Source organism: Triturus cristatus, chromosome 4_2 (assembly GCF_964204655.1).
Source record: "Triturus cristatus chromosome 4_2, aTriCri1.1, whole genome shotgun sequence".
Classification (NCBI taxonomy): Eukaryota; Metazoa; Chordata; class Amphibia; order Caudata; family Salamandridae; genus Triturus; species Triturus cristatus.
The window spans coordinates 361,600,636-361,618,600 of record NC_140586.1 but is presented as its reverse complement, the minus strand read 5'-3'; positions in this window follow the sequence as shown (position 1 = coordinate 361,618,600).

Genomic DNA, 17,965 nt, shown 5'->3' with positions numbered 1-17,965 from the left:
TATCCTTTGGAATTTATTTCTTCTCTTTATTCTTTCTCTTACTCTTCATGTGTCTGCTTTGGTTTGGCTCGATATAATAGGGACGATAGCTTTTAGCTTTCTTTTCATCAGCTATTATTGTTTACATTTGTTTTCTCTCTTTTTCCGCTTTTTACACTTTTTTATGATTCTGTTTAGGTGTTACCTTTTTATCAATTTGGTTAACTTGTCGCCTGTATGGACTTATATGTTGTACTGTTTCTAGAACGATAATTGATTCTTGTTCATATTCTTTAGATAGTTCTTCTTTTTAAAATAACGCATAATCTGTTATGTTCTGTTTTGGGGCTATTTATGCTGATGGTTTCTATTCCTCATGTTGGGTTCTTTGCTCATTTCCCATGTCCCCCCCTTGTATGAATTCGGTCTTTTTCAGACCTTCCTTGTTGGCCCTTCTCTCTCTTTTTCTGTCTATCTTCTTGCTTTCTTTTTTATCTCTTTTTTCCTTTTCTCTTCGGATTTCCTCCTGGGATTCTCCCGGTTTCGTGTTGATGTCTAGTGTCTGGAGGCGAGGTCTCTTGGATGTTGTAGTTCATATATCATTTATGCAATATCTTTTTCTCCTGTTAATAGGTCGATGTCTGGATTGAATGTACTCTCCCTTAATGTCAAAGGGCTAAGTCACCCAGTTAAAAGGTCGAAGATTTTAGACTATTGCAAATCTCTTTCTTCGGATCTCGTCCTTTTTCAGGAGACAAAGGTCTCTGTTAGGGAAGCGTTATTTCTGAAGAAGGAGTGGGTTTCTGATGTTGCTTGCTCAGATGCTTGTGGTAAAAGAAATGGGGTAATTACTTTAGTCTCTAAACACTCTGGTTTGTCTATCGTTTCCTCTGAACAGGATACAGAGGGACGCTGGTTACTATCTAAGTTGTCCGATGGTAATGCTGTTCTCTTTGTCATGAATATCTATGCCCCTAACAAGGAGGATCCGTCTTTTTGGAAAACGATCACCAAAAAACTAAATGACACACCTCATTCTGGCAATCTTGTTGTAGGTGGTGATTTTAATTTACCAATGGATCCTATTTTGGATAGGAATTCTGCCTTTAACTTTCGTCCCCCTCAAGCACATAAACAAATGATTAATATGTGTTCTCTGACCCATCTTCAGGATGTTTGGCGTCTTCACAATCCCACTGGCAGTGACTTCTCCTTTTTTTCTTCCCCTCATTCGTCCTTCTCACGTATTGACTATCTTCTGGTTCACTCCTCTCTTGTTCAAGCTTCCGCATCTCCGCTTATTCACCCCATTTTAGTTTCAGATCATGCCGCGGTAACTTTCACACTAATGTCTTTTGCTCCTAGGGCAAGGTCTCGATCTTGGAGGCTAAACACGGAAATTTTACATGATGTTTCCCAGGTTCGAGAGTTTTCTAATGATATTGAGACGTTTTTCCTTGAGAATGTTGGTTCAGTAAGCTCCCCTGTTGTTCTCTGGGACTCTTATAAATGCACTTTTCGTGGTCAGGTCATTAAGTGTATGTCCAGGAGAAACGCTGCCATTAAAAAAGAACTCACGGATTTAGCAGAAGAGATTAAACGTCAGGAATCTCTTTTTCGACATTCTAAGGATAAGTCATGCTTACAATCTATTAAGAATTTAAAATATGCGTATAATACTATTGTCACTAAGAGAGCGCATATTGGTTTTCAGGCTCAGAAATCTAAGAGGCTGCTGTTAAAAAATCGTGCGGGCAAGACTCTTGCAGCTACATTAAAGTTCCAGGAATCTGCTAATAAATCTTCCCAAATCTCCTCTATTACTGACCATCTTGGTAAGAGGAAATTTCAGACTGAAGAGATTCTTGAGGTCTTTCGTGATTTCTATAATAATTTATATACCCCCTCTACTCAGGCGTCTTTTGAACAGTGCCAGGAGTTTTTAAAGACAGTGCCGTTGAAAGCTATACCGGAGGATGCTAATAATTTATTAAATGCCCCGATTACCTCTGATGAAATTATTTCCGCGATTAAAGCCACTCGTTCCGGTAAGGCTCCGGGTCCTGATGGGTACCCTATTTTGTTTTATAAGACCTTCCTATCTGTGATTGTTCCGAAACTTCAATCGGTCTTTGATACTTTTATCAAGGATGGCTCTGTGTCTGGCTCTGCTGCCGATGCTACTATTGTAGTAATCCCCAAAGAAGGAAAAGATCATTCAGACCCCAAGAATTTTCGTCCTATTTCCCTGCTTAACATGGAAGCTAAGATTTTTGCTAAAATCCTAGCTAAACGATTAGAATCCTTTATCCCTCAATTGGTTCATCCTTCCCAAACAGGTTTTGTAAAGGGTCGTCTTGCACGTGATAATATCCGTACTTTCTGTCATATTCTAGGTGCCGCTAAGCGATCCAATCTTCCGGTGGCGGCCTTGGCCCTTGATGCTGAAAAGGCCTTTGATAAGGTTTCCTGGCCTTTTTTACGAGCTGTTTTATGTGCACATAACCTTGGTGATTCTTTTATCCGTATGGTTATGTCTCTTTACTCCCGACCTAGGGCTAACTTAAGAGTGAATGGGGCTACCTCGTCCTTTTTTAACCTTTGCCAGGGTACTAGACAAGGGTGTCCTTTGTCTCCTCTTTTATTTTTGTTGTCCATTGATCCTCTTCTCAGACTGATTGACGTACATCCAGACATTATGGGTTTTTCTTTTGGTTCCCATCAGCTAAAAGTAGCTGCCTATGCTGATGACGTTCTCATTTTCTCTGATGATATTGCACGTGCTATCCCATCTATTTCTGAGATCATTTCCATTTTCTCAAAGGTTTCAGGTTATACACTGAACAGAGATAAAACAGAAATGTTCCCCTTAAATGCTTACTGCTTCTCCTCTCATATGGGTTCGGCGGGCTTTAAGTGGCAATCTAAGCAACTAAAATATCTGGGTATTTATTTTTGTTCCACCCTTTATGCCACGGTTACTTATAATGAATCTCAAACTATTCTTAAAGTGCGACATCTTTTAGAAAATTGGTCTCCGAAGCATATCTCCTGGTGGGGTCGACTCCAAACTCTTAAAATGATGATAACACCTATTATTAATTTTGTCTCTTCTATGCTTCCAGTAAAGCTCTCTGATGCCTTCTTTCATGATCTTGATTTAATTACCTCCAAATTCTTATGGAATAATAAAAGGGCTAGAATTGCATATACATTTTTGAGGAAACCCTACGAGTTGGGGGGATGTAATCTTCCTGATTGGGGAAAATATCAATCTGCTTTTTTAGCCTCTCAGGGTGCGCTCTGGTTTTCCTCTTCCTTTATGCATGTTCCAGCTTGGTTGCTAATAGAACAGGAATTGGCCTCTCCTCTTCCAACTGCCTCTTTTTTAACCACGAATACCCTTTTCATTCCATTTTCTAGATCTATTATTTTGGATACTGTTGCTGCGATTCGCAAAGTTGATATGAGAGTGGCGATTCCGTTGCATAAAACTCGATGGTCATCCATTTGGCGCAATTCCAAAATTAAAATTAATATTGATCCAGACTTGATGTCTTATTGGTCGGGGAAAGGTATCTCGCTTGTTAAAGATTTGTATGATTCCAATAATGACCCTCTTCCTTTCTCTACCCTGGCCCAGCAATTTTCTTTATCTAATTTAGATTTTTATACTTTTCTTAAGATAAAGGTAGCACTTGCTAGAATACAGCTTCAGCCTTCTTCCCCCATGATTATGCTTTTTCACCTATGGATTAAGTCTGGTCATGTAGCATCTAGGATTTATAAATTTTTGTCGTCCTCGACACTTCCTACTCAAACTGTTGCACAGCAAAAATGGCTACGTCATTTCGAGCATATGGTCACCGATCATATTTCTTCAGACACTTGGCAAGATATTGGTAGGCTCTCTCTTCGTAATAAAATTGCCCCCTCATTAATGCAATCTAAGTTTTTCTCTATTAATCTTCTTCACTGGACTCCCACTCGTTTACACGCGTTAAATCTCAAGGACGATAATCGATGTTGGAGTTGTGGTCTTGCACCAGGTGAATTCCAGCATATGTTCTTTGACTGCTCTCTTCTCCAACCCTTTTGGGGTTTAGTTCACAAACACCTCATGCTTATCTTTGATATTAAGTTTCAACTCTCTTTTCCACTAATTCTTCTAGGTCCGTTGGCGGCCTCGGTCCCGTTGCCCTTAGATGCCATGGAATTACAACTATTGGATCTTTTACTAACTATTGCTGTCAAAGTAATTCTCATGGAGTGGAAATCTTTTTCTTCAGTCTCTTATCATACTTGGTGGGCATGGGTTTCTTTTCTGCGTAGTGCTCATACGTCAGTTGATCATGCTCACCTTTCTCCGTCTGTATCTAATGATGTGTGGCGGACTCTAGATACGTACATGCAAAGGGCCTCAGAGGGATTGGTGGCTCAATACCCTTTTGATGTGCCTGGTTAATGCTGTCGTTGTTGTTGGGTGAATCCTTTGGAAATCCTCTTCTCTTCTTTCATCCTGTCTTGTCTTTCTTCTTCTTTTCTTCTATCTTTTTTCTGTCTTTGCTCTCTTTCCTTTCTTTCCCTTCATCCCCAAGTTAAAATATGATGATGATACTTTTGATAAGCACGTCTCCTGATTATCCATTGTTTCTTCCTTATTTAATGCATTCCTCTGATATTTCCAGATTAATGAACTTTGTAATGAATTATTAGTGTTAACTCTCATCTTATCAGGTTGGATGTCTTTCAGCTGATATCATTTGTATCATTCTTGATTGTATACTATGCTTGTTCTTACTCCCTTAAAATAATAAATTCTTTTGAAATCAAAAAAATAACCCAATGCATTTCGGGATAAAATCCCTTCGTCAGGGGTATCTGGAATAAAAAAATTAATATTGAAAAACGATGACATCATTATGCCCTCTTAATACAATAGCTTAGAGTTTGTCAATGTATCTGTTTCTGTTTATAATGCAACAACTCATGCCTAGATATTCAACTGAATTCCGTCATAGCAATGTATAATCTTTATGCTTAACAAAACAATCACCGCCTCGAGCTTGGTCCTTGAGCCTTAAAACCTACTTTGCGTGATTATTGCAAAGTACTTTGTGTGATTATTAATTCTAACATATACTTACAACCTGAGCTACATAAGGCTAGTCGCATAAACAACGCTTACCGTGGCACATGCATCATCACGTTTTTTTTAAAATAAACCGAGTTCGCTCTGAAGCCCATTCCTGAGCACATTTCCACACCGCGCTGCAGCCCCGGTTTGCTTCTAGATTAAACTAAATCGGCTCCTAGAAACTGATGCATTATATGACTCACGCCCCTGATTCTCTCCCGGTGGATAACCACGTGGACACTGATTGACAAGCCCACCCCACACTGAGCGCCGCCTTCAAGTAAACCCTTTTGTTCCGGTATTGCATGAAACTCCAATTCCCAGAACCTAACAACTCTCTTCTTGTCAATCAGTGTCCACGTGGTTATCCACCTGGAGAGAATCAGGGGCGTGAGTCATATAATGGCCTCACATGAATGAAGATACCAAGGAGTTTTGTCGCTCCTGTGTAACCTGCCAAGCCAGTGGCAAACCAGGTGGCACAACAAAGGCCCCCCTAATACCACTACCTGTGGTGGGGGTTCCCTTTGAGAGAGTGGGGATTGATATTGTGGGTCCCATGGACCCCCCCCCACTGCATCTGGGCACAGATTTATACTGGTGGTAGTGGATCATGCCACCAGGTATCCAGATGCAATTCCCCTTAGGACCACAACAGCTCCTGTTCTGGCCAGGGCCTTACTGGGAGTTTTCTCCTGAGTGGGGTTTCCTAAGGAGGTAGTATCTGACAGGGGTGCCAACTTCATGTCAGGATACTTGACAGCTATGTGGAAGGAATGTGGTGTTAACTACAAGTTCACCACTCCTTATCACCCACAATGCAATGGGCTTGTTGAGAGATTCAACAAGACCCTAAAGGGTATGATCAAAGGATTACCTGAAAAGCTCAGGCGAAGATGGGACATCCTCCTACCCTGCCTTCTGTTTGCTTACAGAGAGGTCCCACAAAAAGGAGTTGGCTACAGCCCCTTTGAATTGTTATTTGGGCACCCTGTAAGAGGACCCCTATGTCTGGTGAGGGAAGGATGGGAGTTACCTCTCAAAAAGCCTAAGCAAAACATAGTGGACTATGTACTTGGTCTCTGCTCCCGGATGGCTGAGTACATGGAGAAGGCATCCAAAAACCTGGAGGCAAGCCAAGAATTACAGAAAGCTTGGCATGACCAAAAGGCTGTTTTGACTAGGTACCAGCCAGGACAGAAGGTATGGGTGTTGGAGCCAGTGGCCCCAGCAGCAGTCCAAGACAAATGGTCTGGACCCCATACAATTGTTGAAAAGAAGGGAGAGGTTACCTACTTGGTGGACCTAGGCACTCCCAGGAGCCCCCACAGGGTGCTCCATGTCAACAGACTCAAGGCAGATGTCGACAGGGCAGACATGGGCTTGCACATGGCTACAGATGAGGGGCAGGAGGAAGAGAGTGACCCTCTCCCAGACCTGTTGTCTCAGAACCCTGAAGATGGCTCAGTTGATGGTGTGGCCTTAGGTGGCAGCCTCACTGAACATCAGCAAAATGACTGCAGACAAGTTTTACAGTCATATAGACATATGTTCTCCTTGACACCCAGTCAGACTAACTGGTGTACCCATGTGGTGGACACTGGTGACAGTCTTCCTGTGAAAAGCAAGATTTACAGGCAACCTGACCATGTCAGGGACTGTATAAAGACTGAGGTGCAGAAAATGCTGGAGTTAGGTGTCATTGAGCCTTCAGAGAGCCCCTGGGCTAGCCCAGTGGTTCTGGTCCCCAAACCTCACACCCAAGATGGAAAGAGAGAGATGAGGTTCTGTGTGGATTACAGAGGACTCAATGCTGTCACCAGGACAGATGCACACCCAATTCCAAGGGCAGATGAGCTCATAGACAGACTGGCTTCTGCCAAGTTTTTGAGCACATTTGATTTAACAGCTGGCTATTGGCAAATCAGGTTAGCTGAGGAGTCTAAGGCCAAAACAGCATTCTCAACCCCAGGAGGTCATTACCAGTGTGTGGTGATGCCCTTTGGTCTGAAGAATGCACCTGCCACTTTTCAAAGGTTGGTGAACCAAGTCCTTACTGGGTTGGATGACTTCTGTGCAGCATATCTAGATGATATTGCTGTCTTTAGCTCCACCTGGGAGGATCACCTGATCCACCTGACAAAAGTACTAGAGGCCCTACAAAAGGCAGGACTCACTATCAAGGCTACTAAGTGCCAGATAGGGCAGAGTAAAGTTGTATACTTGGGCCACCTTGTGGGTGGAGGCCAGGTTCAACCACTGGAGAGTAAGATCCAGACCATCAAGGACTGGTCCCCTCCAACTACCCAGACTCAGGTCAGAGCTTTCTTGGGCCTGACTGGGTACTACAGGAAGTTTGTTAAGAACTATGGGTCCATAGTGACTCCTCTTAATGATCTGACATCCACGAAGATGCCCAAAAAGGTTCAGTGGACAGTAAACTGTCAAAAGGCATTTGATGACCTGAAGAAGGCCATGTGCTCTGCACCTATCCTGAAGAGTCCTGACTACTCCAAAGAGTTTATTGTCCAAACAGATGCTTCTGAGTTGGGGGTGGGAGCTGTGCTTTCACAACTTAATGTAGATGGTCAAGACCAGCCCATTGCTTTTATTAGCAGAAGGCTGACCCCTAGAGAGAAACGTTGGTCAGCTATTGAGAGGGAGGCCTTTGCTGTGGTGTGGGCCCTGAAGAAGTTGAGACCATACTTGTTTGGGACTCACTTCAAGATTCAGACCGACCATAAGCCCCTCTTATGGCTAAATCAGATGAAGGGTGAAAACCCCAAACTACTCAGGTGGTCCATTTCCCGCCCAGGGACTGACCATGGTAATGCAGATTGTCTCTCCCGGTACTTCCACTTAGAACATGAAGACACAACTGGTCAAGGTTAGTCTAATGTCCCTGCGTTTGGGGGGGGGGGGTTGTGTAGGAGAGTAGGGTCTGCTATCCTATGGTCACCCCAACTTTTTGCTTTTGCTTCACTGGTTTTATGACTTAGTGTGGCTGTGGGCCTGTTAATCAGACCCACAGCCCTGCTGCTCTCTCCCTAAACTAATGCCAATGCACACTAGGTGCATTACCAATTGGAACTGGTTCACCTTATTGGACCCTGTAACAGTGTACCCCAGGTACCCAGGGCATAGGTGTATCCAAGGCCTACCAGGGGCTGCAGCATGTATTATGCCACCCCTGGCCTCACTATTTGACACAACTGGCTGATCACTCAGCTGGGGTAAGTTGGTGTAATCACCTCTTACTTAGATATAGTATCTCTATATCTAAACATATATGGACACATGGTAACCTATCAGCCACTCCTATAGCAGGCCTTAACAATCCTGGAGGCAGAGTGCTTGGTTTCATGTGAGATGGTGCTCGGGCATGAGCTGAGCCTGTCTGCAGCTTTCGGAACAACGTCCTTTAGCTGTTTCATGATATTGCCATACCATATACTCTTAAGTGCATTATGTACCTCGCGGTCAAATGCTAACTTTGGTTTGGCTTTATCAAAACATGTCGAGTAAGGTGTCATACGATTTGGAATACTACCCCCTCGCCAATTCTGGCGACGGGGGTAGCATTCCACCCTTCTAGAGGGACACAACATGTACCTAACCTGAAACCCGGGTAAAGTTAAACAGAGCCTCAGCATCACAAAATGGATGCTGCCACCACAGACACAAGTCTGCCCTCCTGCTGCTGGGAGTCCTTCCAGCTTGGGAGGTTTGGACAAAGGGTTTCCTGCCAGGGGAGGTGCTAGCACCACCCCAGACAGGATTTTGTGTAGTGGGTTAGGGAGGGCTGAATAGATGGAGACATGCCTGGGGCACACAAGGTGTCCCTGTGCATATGCCAGTTCAAACCGGAGCTGGGGCTCTCCAGCCCCAGTCCTGGCGCGAAACTGGACAAAGGAAAGGGGGTGTAACCACCCCCCCTTCCTGGTCCCACCCAGAGGAGGGACCTAGCAGGTAATCCGGCCCCTAGATTTGGAATAAGAGTAGGAGCTGTGTCCCAAGACTTCAGATCATCCTGAAACTCGACTTAAACAAGAAGAACTACTGGACTTCGACGTTCTGCTGCACAGAAGACTGAAGAGAATCTCCCTTGTGGCCAAGGAGTGACCACCCTGTGAATACAGGCACAATCCAGCAACTCGACGACTGCTTTGCCGCCACCTCCCGCCGGAGACCGAGCCCAGAGCCCGACAAGACCCAGACTCCCAGACATCTCTGAGCCAGATCCACAGTCCCTGCAAAGAAGAGACCCGTGGAGGCACCGAAAGACGTGGGACTGGCCATCTTGAAACGTCCACGAGAAGCTGACTGCGCAGCACCTGAGGCATCCTCAATGCTGTGCTTTGGGCCCTGAGAAGCCCCAACACCAAGCAGCATTTTCACCAAAGATCAGCTCTCCAGCATCCACGAGATCTGCGTGGGGCCCTTTTGCTTTTTGCCACTCGACGCGTCATCCCAGTTACTGGCCCGTTGGCTAGTGGCCATCTTGGTGACGAAATCTACAAACAGCACTGCTGGTCTGGCTGCTCCAGACTGGCCCTTGCTCCTGTAAAAAGGAGTAGCCCCTCTGACCTTGCTGGTTAGAGCACCAAGCTTTTATCGACTCCTGCGTGGCTTGCATTAGCCAAGGCCTGTTTGCTCCAATCGAGAAGCCGACACCGCCATCAGCTAGAACCTTTGTGGGACAGCTCGTGAGTGACTCCTGGTCATCGTCGATCCCTTCACTTCCACGTGGCTGCGGAGGCAAGCTTCCCTTCTTCACCTGTTGGCACCCGACATCGCCTGGTTCCTTCCTGGTTCCACGCCGGTCACTGGCTAGTGACTGTGAAGACTGTCCCCTCTGCTTACAGGTCGTCTACTCTTCAGATCCACCCTTGGATCCACCCGAACTCTTCCTGCCTGGCCGCCTGCAGCATCTTCATCTTCAGGCTCCATAGACCTGCACGACGAAACCCGATGCACTTTGACACCTATGCACCCGCTTCCTGTGGGTGAGGTAACGCTGGCACTCCGGTGCTCCTGTGTAGAGAAACATCTCTAGTGTCTAGGTTCCAAGTTGCTAGGTTCTAGTCCATCCGGAAGGTTCCTTTTTCTTTAACTTTGTGACTTTTACGCACCCATTGAAATCAATAGGTGCACGCGTGTAACTTTTCACACTGCGCACGCATCCTGTGGGCCTCCTGGTCACTAACTACAGTTAGCTCCTTGTCGTCCCAGCGATTCCCGAGGCCCTAGGCCTTCCTTCCTTTCTATTGGTGGTTCTCATACCACTATTTTAGTATATGGTTTAGCTGGCCACCTGGCCAATCCATAATTGTGCAATTTTTGTATATTTAAACACTGCCTTGTTTTAACGAATGTGCTTCTGTGCTCATAAAGAGTATAGGGGATACTTTGAAGTAAATAAATACATATATATTTTAAATACATATCTGTGTGGTGTCCTTTCATTTGGTATTCAAGGGGGTTACATATGGTAAAACAGCTGGCTTCACATGCCCTCAAGAGTTTAGCCTGCAGACTGCACTGTCCACGCTACCACCAGGATAGCTGGTCTATCAAGGTTGACTTCAACCACCACCATAAGGGTTGTTTGGCATGGTACAAGGTGATCACTAGAATTAGTGAGCAGCATATACCAGGCCAACTTCTCACAGCCACACCTTTGTCAGTGGTTGTTTTCTCCTTAAATCCCCTTTGATCCTGCCGAAAGGATTCATTCTTCACTTGCTGAGATATCTGCTCCTTAGACTGAAAGTGCCTTGTGTACCAATCCCTTTTCATATCCCTTGTTCTCTGGGCCCCAATTGAAAAAATGTGCCCAGGGTGTTCTTTTAATGTCTATGTTTAAGATCACAATGTTTCAGCAAGGGGCATTTTTATACGGACACATATACATAGATAACTGAGTCTATACAAAGCAGGGCACAAGTCCTAAAAAAAGAAGTGGGGGGACTAACCCGGTTAGAGAGTATGCAAGTGAAGTCATGACACATGCCAGACAGTGCATGATGTCACAACGCGTGACGTTGCACGTGACATCACAGGATGTGACCTCACTGGAAGTTACATGAAGGGACATCAGATATTAAGACCTCACACACATGTTTATCGGGCATATCATGAGTAAATTTAAGCACATTATGAGATTTAACAAATGAAATTTGGCGTTAGGGTTGTGCCAAATTAGTGGCGCAATCCCGACGCAAAATCTAGACCTCAACTAATACATTTCTTTTTTTAAACCCTGCAACAAAGAAATTGGCAACAAGGAGAAGCATGGTAGTAGATATTATGCTTATTTGGTTGCAAAGTCTTCTTTTTAAAATATTTGATTGGGTTAAGGCATCTGCTGTAAAGGTGCCCAGTGAATAGTAATAATGGTGAGATAACTCTGGTAGTTAATGCACTTGCTGGAGAGATCTGTGTTTTGTGAAGTCCCAGATTTGAAGTAGTAGAGATGGTAAATGTGTCTCTTACAAAGCCCATCATCTAACACGCAGATGACAGATTTTTATTTTACGTAGCTAGTAAAGTGGGTTACAGCTTTTAACACAGAGATCCTTTTGTTACCTGCAGTTCATAAATTGTAATCCTTCTAAAAGACCACAGTGAAGTATAAAGGACATGTGGCTCCTACACCTTGTAACTCTCACTGTCTCATGTAAAGAGCTCTGACACCCTGCATTGGGCTCCATAGCGCTATAAAAGAAATAAAAGAGTGCTATTGAAATTATTTGTGTAAATACTAGGACAGAAAAACATATCTGACATTCTTACAGTGCGTGCAAGCATCTCTTATATATAGGGACTGAACAAAGGCAAAAGCATGCCTCTCTTAAGTACCTGTGAAGAGATAAGAAGCAGCGTGCCTTTGCTTCCCCTCCATGGCATTTACATTTAAGTGTGATGTTCCAGGCCGCCTCCAGTCAGGATATTCAAACAAAAGGAGGTCTGATGGCCTCTTAACTTCGGCCCAGCTGGAGGTGAAAACAAGCATTTGCAATGCAATAGGTCTTGCATTTACAAGAGTTTGAGCTATTGGCATTGTATATGACCATTTTTTTTATTTATGTGTTGATTCTAAAACATAAATAAATGCATTGTCATTTAGAATGCCACTAGCTTAAAATGTTGCAAAAGCGAGACCTATTGCATTGCAAATGCTTTTTTTTTATGCTGCTCGCATATTTAAGTACCGTGAGCAGCGTTTAAGCAAAGGGGTACAGGCAACAATAAAGTGAAAGCGGGTATGGAGCTTTTTTTTTTTTTTTTATTAAATTGAAAAGCTGTGTAGAAAATACTGCTTAGTGAACCAACAGCTACCTTTTGGTAAATTTGATGTAATTTTGTTGAACAGTCGGGCTGTAGTTGTGTCTAAAATCTCTATGGGAATTAACATGGGCAAAATGTGCTTTGGGACCCCTTTTGTTTTTCTGCCCTAGATGATGGATCGTGGTAAGTATGAATGAGAACAAGCTAGTGGGTGGAAGCTAGATATTCGTGCCTGGGAGAAAACCCCCCTTTTTTTACGAAGACCCTCACCCACCAACCTAGTTTTTTAATTCATGTGTTGATTCTAAAACATAAATAAATGCATTGTCATTTAGAATGCCACTAGCTTAAAATGTTGCAAAAGCGAGGCCTATTGCATTGCAAATGCTTTTTTTAGATGCTGCTCGCATATTTAGGTACCGTGAGCAGCGTTTAAGCAAAGCGGTGCGGGCAACAATAAAGTGAAAGCGGGTATGGAGCTGTTACACAAAGTTTTTTTTTTTTTATTAAATTGAAAAGCTGTGTAGAAAATACTGCTTAGTGAACCAATAGCTACCTTTTGGTAAATTTGATGTAATTTTGTTGAACAGTCGGGCTGTAGTTGTGTCTAAAATCTCTATGGGAATTAACATGGGGAAAATGTGCTTTGGGACCCCTTTCGTTTTTCTGCCCTAGATGATGGATCGTGGTAAGTATGAATGAGAACAAGTTAGTGGGTGGAAGCTAGATATTCGTGCCTGGGAAAAAAAAACCTTTTTTTTATGAAGACCCTCACCCACCAACCTAGTTGGTGGCATGCTTAATCATCGGGTCCAACCCAAGGCGCTGAGTGCACTTGGGTGTGCTTCGACGCCTGATTACAGCGGAGCTAGTTTTGTGTTTGTGAGAGTGCAGCGATGTGAATGAGTGTGAGTTTAAAAACTGTCCAATTGGTCCCGTTTGACTAAAGGATTTAATGTTGGGCCCTTGGTAGTATTAAAAACAGCTAGGGGGATATACGGGGAGATGTGATTAAGTGTCTAATATCCTGTAAAAATAATTAGGTCTACATGTTGTATTCCTCTACTTGCTTAGAACAATGACAATTTTCTGGTAAGCTTCAAGAATCCTTTGAGGGGGCGGACCTGTAGTCACAAATTTGTGAAGATGAATGTTAAGGTGTGTTGGTACTGGTAGTGGTACAGGTGGTACTGGTGGTGGTGGTACTGATGGTGGTGGTACTGGTATATGTGGTGGTGGTAGTAGTACTGGTACTAATGGTGGTACTGGTGGTGGTGCTGTTGGTAGTGGTGATGGTACTGGTGGACTGGTACTGGTGGTGGTACATAGTGGTGGTACTGGTGGTGGTGGTACTGTTGCTGGTGGTGGTACTGGTGTTGGTGGTGGTACTGGTACTGGTAATGGTGGTGGTGGGACTGGTACTTGTGGTACTAGTGGTGGTACTGGTGGTACTAGTAGTGGTGGTGGTAGTGGTGGTGGTACTGGTGGTACTGGTGGTGATACTGGTGGTGGTACTGGTGGTGGTTTTGTTGGCGTTGGTGTTGGTGTTGGTGGTAGTGGTGGTGTCGTATACATCCATATGCATGCTGAATATTTAAGTCAATTACACCACCCTACTTTTACCTACACCATATACGTGTCCTATATATTAGACACACCTGTGGGCAGGCTGAATTACTGCGTCATTGTTGCTCAGTAGTAACTGATGCACACGGCTGTGTGTGTACAGAAAATACATACTTGACACACTCCCTGGTCCCTCCCCAGTCCAGCTAGCTTCCTATCACTAGGGGTGGCACCAGCGTCAGCCACAAACTGCACTAAACAGCGGTAGCCCCCGCCGTCAGAAGTGCCACTGCCCCACACACAAACAACCTGTGTGAGAAGGGAACAAGGCACTGGATTACTTTTTCATGGCAGGGTGGGCTCGGTAAGTGCACCAGAGCCCACATGGCGGCATGTACAGCGCTCGCAGAGCAGTACATGAGTGTGCCCGTTCATAGGGGCTGCACGTAATTTTACTGTTCATGGGCGGGGTGGGCTCAGTGCGTGCGCCAGAGCACACATGGCGGCGGTACAGCGCTCATAGAGCTGTGCACAAGTGCTCCTATTCACAAGAGCTGTGCATTATTTTACTGCTTATGGACGGGGCGTGCTTGGTGCATACACCAGAGCACACATGTTAACATGTACAGCGCTCACAGAAAAGGTGACTGCTCCCGTTCACACGGGCTGCATGTTAGTTTACTGATTATGGACGGGGTGGGCTCAGTGCGTGCACCGGAGCACACATGGCGGCGTGTGCGGTGCTCATGTAGCGGTGCACAACTGCTCCCGTTCACGCGATCTGCGTGGTTATTTTATGTTGAGTGTCCTGTGCTCAGATGGAGAGGCAGGGGAGACCCCAAGGAGCACATCTCTGGCCTCTGAACATGAGGTGCGCTGCTCTGCCATTAGAGTTGATTATGAAAGCCCATGCGCCACCCGCACGGGAAGGGTTCAGTATTAGTCTCTTACCAGTGGAGCTTAGTGCTGTGCACATTAGGCGGAAGAGCGTATGGGGGAGAGGTTAGGGGGCGAGAGTCTGCACCGGAGCTATCAACCCATTTCTCAGCAGCGGCGCTGATAGACCTCCAGTCTGTCTCGTCTCTTCCCCATCCCTGTCGACGTGGCTCTGCACAGGAGCGGCTCCGTCACGCTCTCCCCTACAGATGCACTGCTTTTTTGTGAAGCCTGCCCCGACTTGTCTTTCATCCCACCTTTTGTCTCTGCTGCGCCGAAATTGATCCCTCTGCGAAGACAGCTCTCAAATTCAGCAACTGGCAAAAGGATAGCGTTTTAAAAGGCAGAGGAGGAGGCTGCAGGGAGAGTCGCCGAGGGATGAGTCCCCGAGCAAACAACATGGCCGCCGGGGCGCGCTGCTGAGCATCAGGGCCCGCGTCCGAAGGATCCCACAGTATGCATAACATAGTGCTTACTGACTAAATGAAGGAAGAGTATAACGCCGCAAGTAAAAGATCCAGTCCGGGTGGGGGGGGCCAAAAGGAGACAGGGCGGTAACAAGGAGGGACTAAAAAGCCTCACTAACAATCGAAAGCCAGTGTTTAGCATGAAAGATGACGCAAGCCAATGGAAAGAAGGGGCAGGGCCTACACTCCACTTCTGAAAACTGCTTGATTACATGAAACCTCGCAGAGCGAGCAACGCATGCGCGCTGCAACACAGGACTGCGAGACCTAAAAAGCTCCTTCCTACCTGCACGTTGCTTCTGGGAATCGAAAGCAGACAACTTGCAGGTGCTGCAGAACTTATCCCGGTGTCTGAAAATTACACCGGGACACGTTCAGCATATTTCTGTGGGGCCCGACTTTTTGGCATGGGGGACAGCGTCCACCCTGTGAAAAGAGTGGGTGGAAGCCGTGTACCTGCATGTACCCCCGACTCGTGCCCTGATACAAAGTGACTGTGTTTAGGCAAACCTTTAACCTAATTTGAGTCTATGAGGTACAGTTCAGCAGATCCAAAGAAATGTCAACGTTCCTCGGTTTTTACCATAAAGGTAATTTTCCAGGTTTCTCTTCCTTTCCATATGTTAACGTTGGCATGAACTTTGTCTTGGTGACTCTAAGGGGCAAATTTAGTAAGGTTTTTGTTCAGGTTACATCACTTTTATGGTGCAGCCCTGACACAAAATCCATTTTTGCATTTACTAATCCATGCAGGGCCAGTTTGCGCAGCTTTGAGTAGTTTTGTAAATACAAAGTAACACAAGGCTGCCTTGTGTTACTTTGCAGCCAGGAGGCGTTGCATGGATTCGCCCTACGGTTTTGGTGCATTCCCAGATTTACTAAAGCTAGTAAACCTGGGAATGCACCTAAAAGCCACACCTCTCCCATGGCGTGGGGACCATTTGACAGTTTTCACTTTCCTGTACCGCCTGGTTTTACCTGGTGGTGATGAACAGTGAAAACTTGCCATTCGTCTGCCCACTCTAAATAGGGCAGGTGGACAAGTGGCATATGTGTAAGCACTATACATGGGTGAAAATACGATAGATATATAATGGCTTATTTACAGAGGGTTGAGTGTATTAAATGACATTCATCTAATAGGATACAAATACTACTTAACTGAGGGTTGGAGTGTTGCAAAAGTCCCTCACCTGCATTTTTATTAATGGCTCGTTTTGGAATATTTCAGATAAATAATTAGTTTGAACAAATGCAACTATGGAATCAGCAATTGTCTTGGAACGCTAAAGAGCAGGATTCAGTAGTTTAGTGCCAACTTTATTAATTTGTGCAGATTTGGTTTCATGGTCCAGGTGCTTGCTTGATTTATCTAAATTGGTTGCTTTTACTTTTGCTATGTTAATAGTCTTAAGAAATTATTTGCTGCATATTTTAAAATTCTTATCGGCCTGCTCATTTTGGGAAACACCCCAAAAGTCTCTTCATTTATATGGTCTGCTCTATTTTAACGTTCAACACATCTTACCCAATGAAACTGCCTTGTAATTAAAATTTCGAATGTATATCTTTACTTTAATTTTCCTTGAAGTAAGTTTTCTGTGAACATGTGTTGCTTATCGGTCTCTTGTGACACTTCTATTACAAAAGGTTATTTTTCCTTAAGCCATGGCATCTTCTTTCCAATTTCAGCCACAAATATATAGCATATAAAGACCAGGGAACAATATAGAGTGCTATTAAAACACCAAATCTGGCCTAAAAAACAAAAAAGGACATAAACCTGGCTGGCACACCTGCTATCTAAAATAATTGTCATCTGATTTGAAAGAGCATTCTGTATTGACATAACTACCTGAGTCTACCTTTAACCTCTTCTATGCCCATGACGAGATAGTCTCGTCATGGAGCGCGGTTGCGCTGTGCCCATGACGAGACTATCTCGTCATGGACCCCGCCCGCTAATACAATGCCCGGCACAGGAGGGGGAAAGGGCGGGGCACTGAAGGGGTTAATGGATGAATGGTGCAAGGGGTTAATGGATGAATGGTGCAAGGATGCTCATGTTCAAAGGAAAATATGCAAATCAGTTTTTCAACAGTTTTCTTGGAATTCAGTGCCTCTTCGTACAGCTGTAAGACAGCAACCTTGTACGCTAAGACTTATGGATGTGCCAGACCTGAACCCGACATCTTAATCTACAAGCAATTCAAACAGTATTACCTTGCAATACTTCGGGGCATATTTACACGCCCCTTGTGCCTCCGGTTCGTCACTTTTTGTGACGCACCAGCGGCGCATTTTGCTGCCCCATATTTACAAGGACTTGTAAAGCCACCCTGTGTGGCTTTTCGCGTTCTTGTAAATATGGTCCCTTTTCACGCAGCACTTTGCATGAAAGGAGTGTGCCATGGGTGTTGCTGTGGGTGTTCCCACACAACACCCATGGCTTTTGCCGCATTCCCAGAATTGCAACCTTTCATAAACCTGGGAATGCGTCAGCATGCTACGCCTCTCCAGGGGAGGCGTAGGGAGGCGCAACAAGGAGAACTATTTTTCATTTCTCCTCGTTTTTTCCACTTTCTATGTG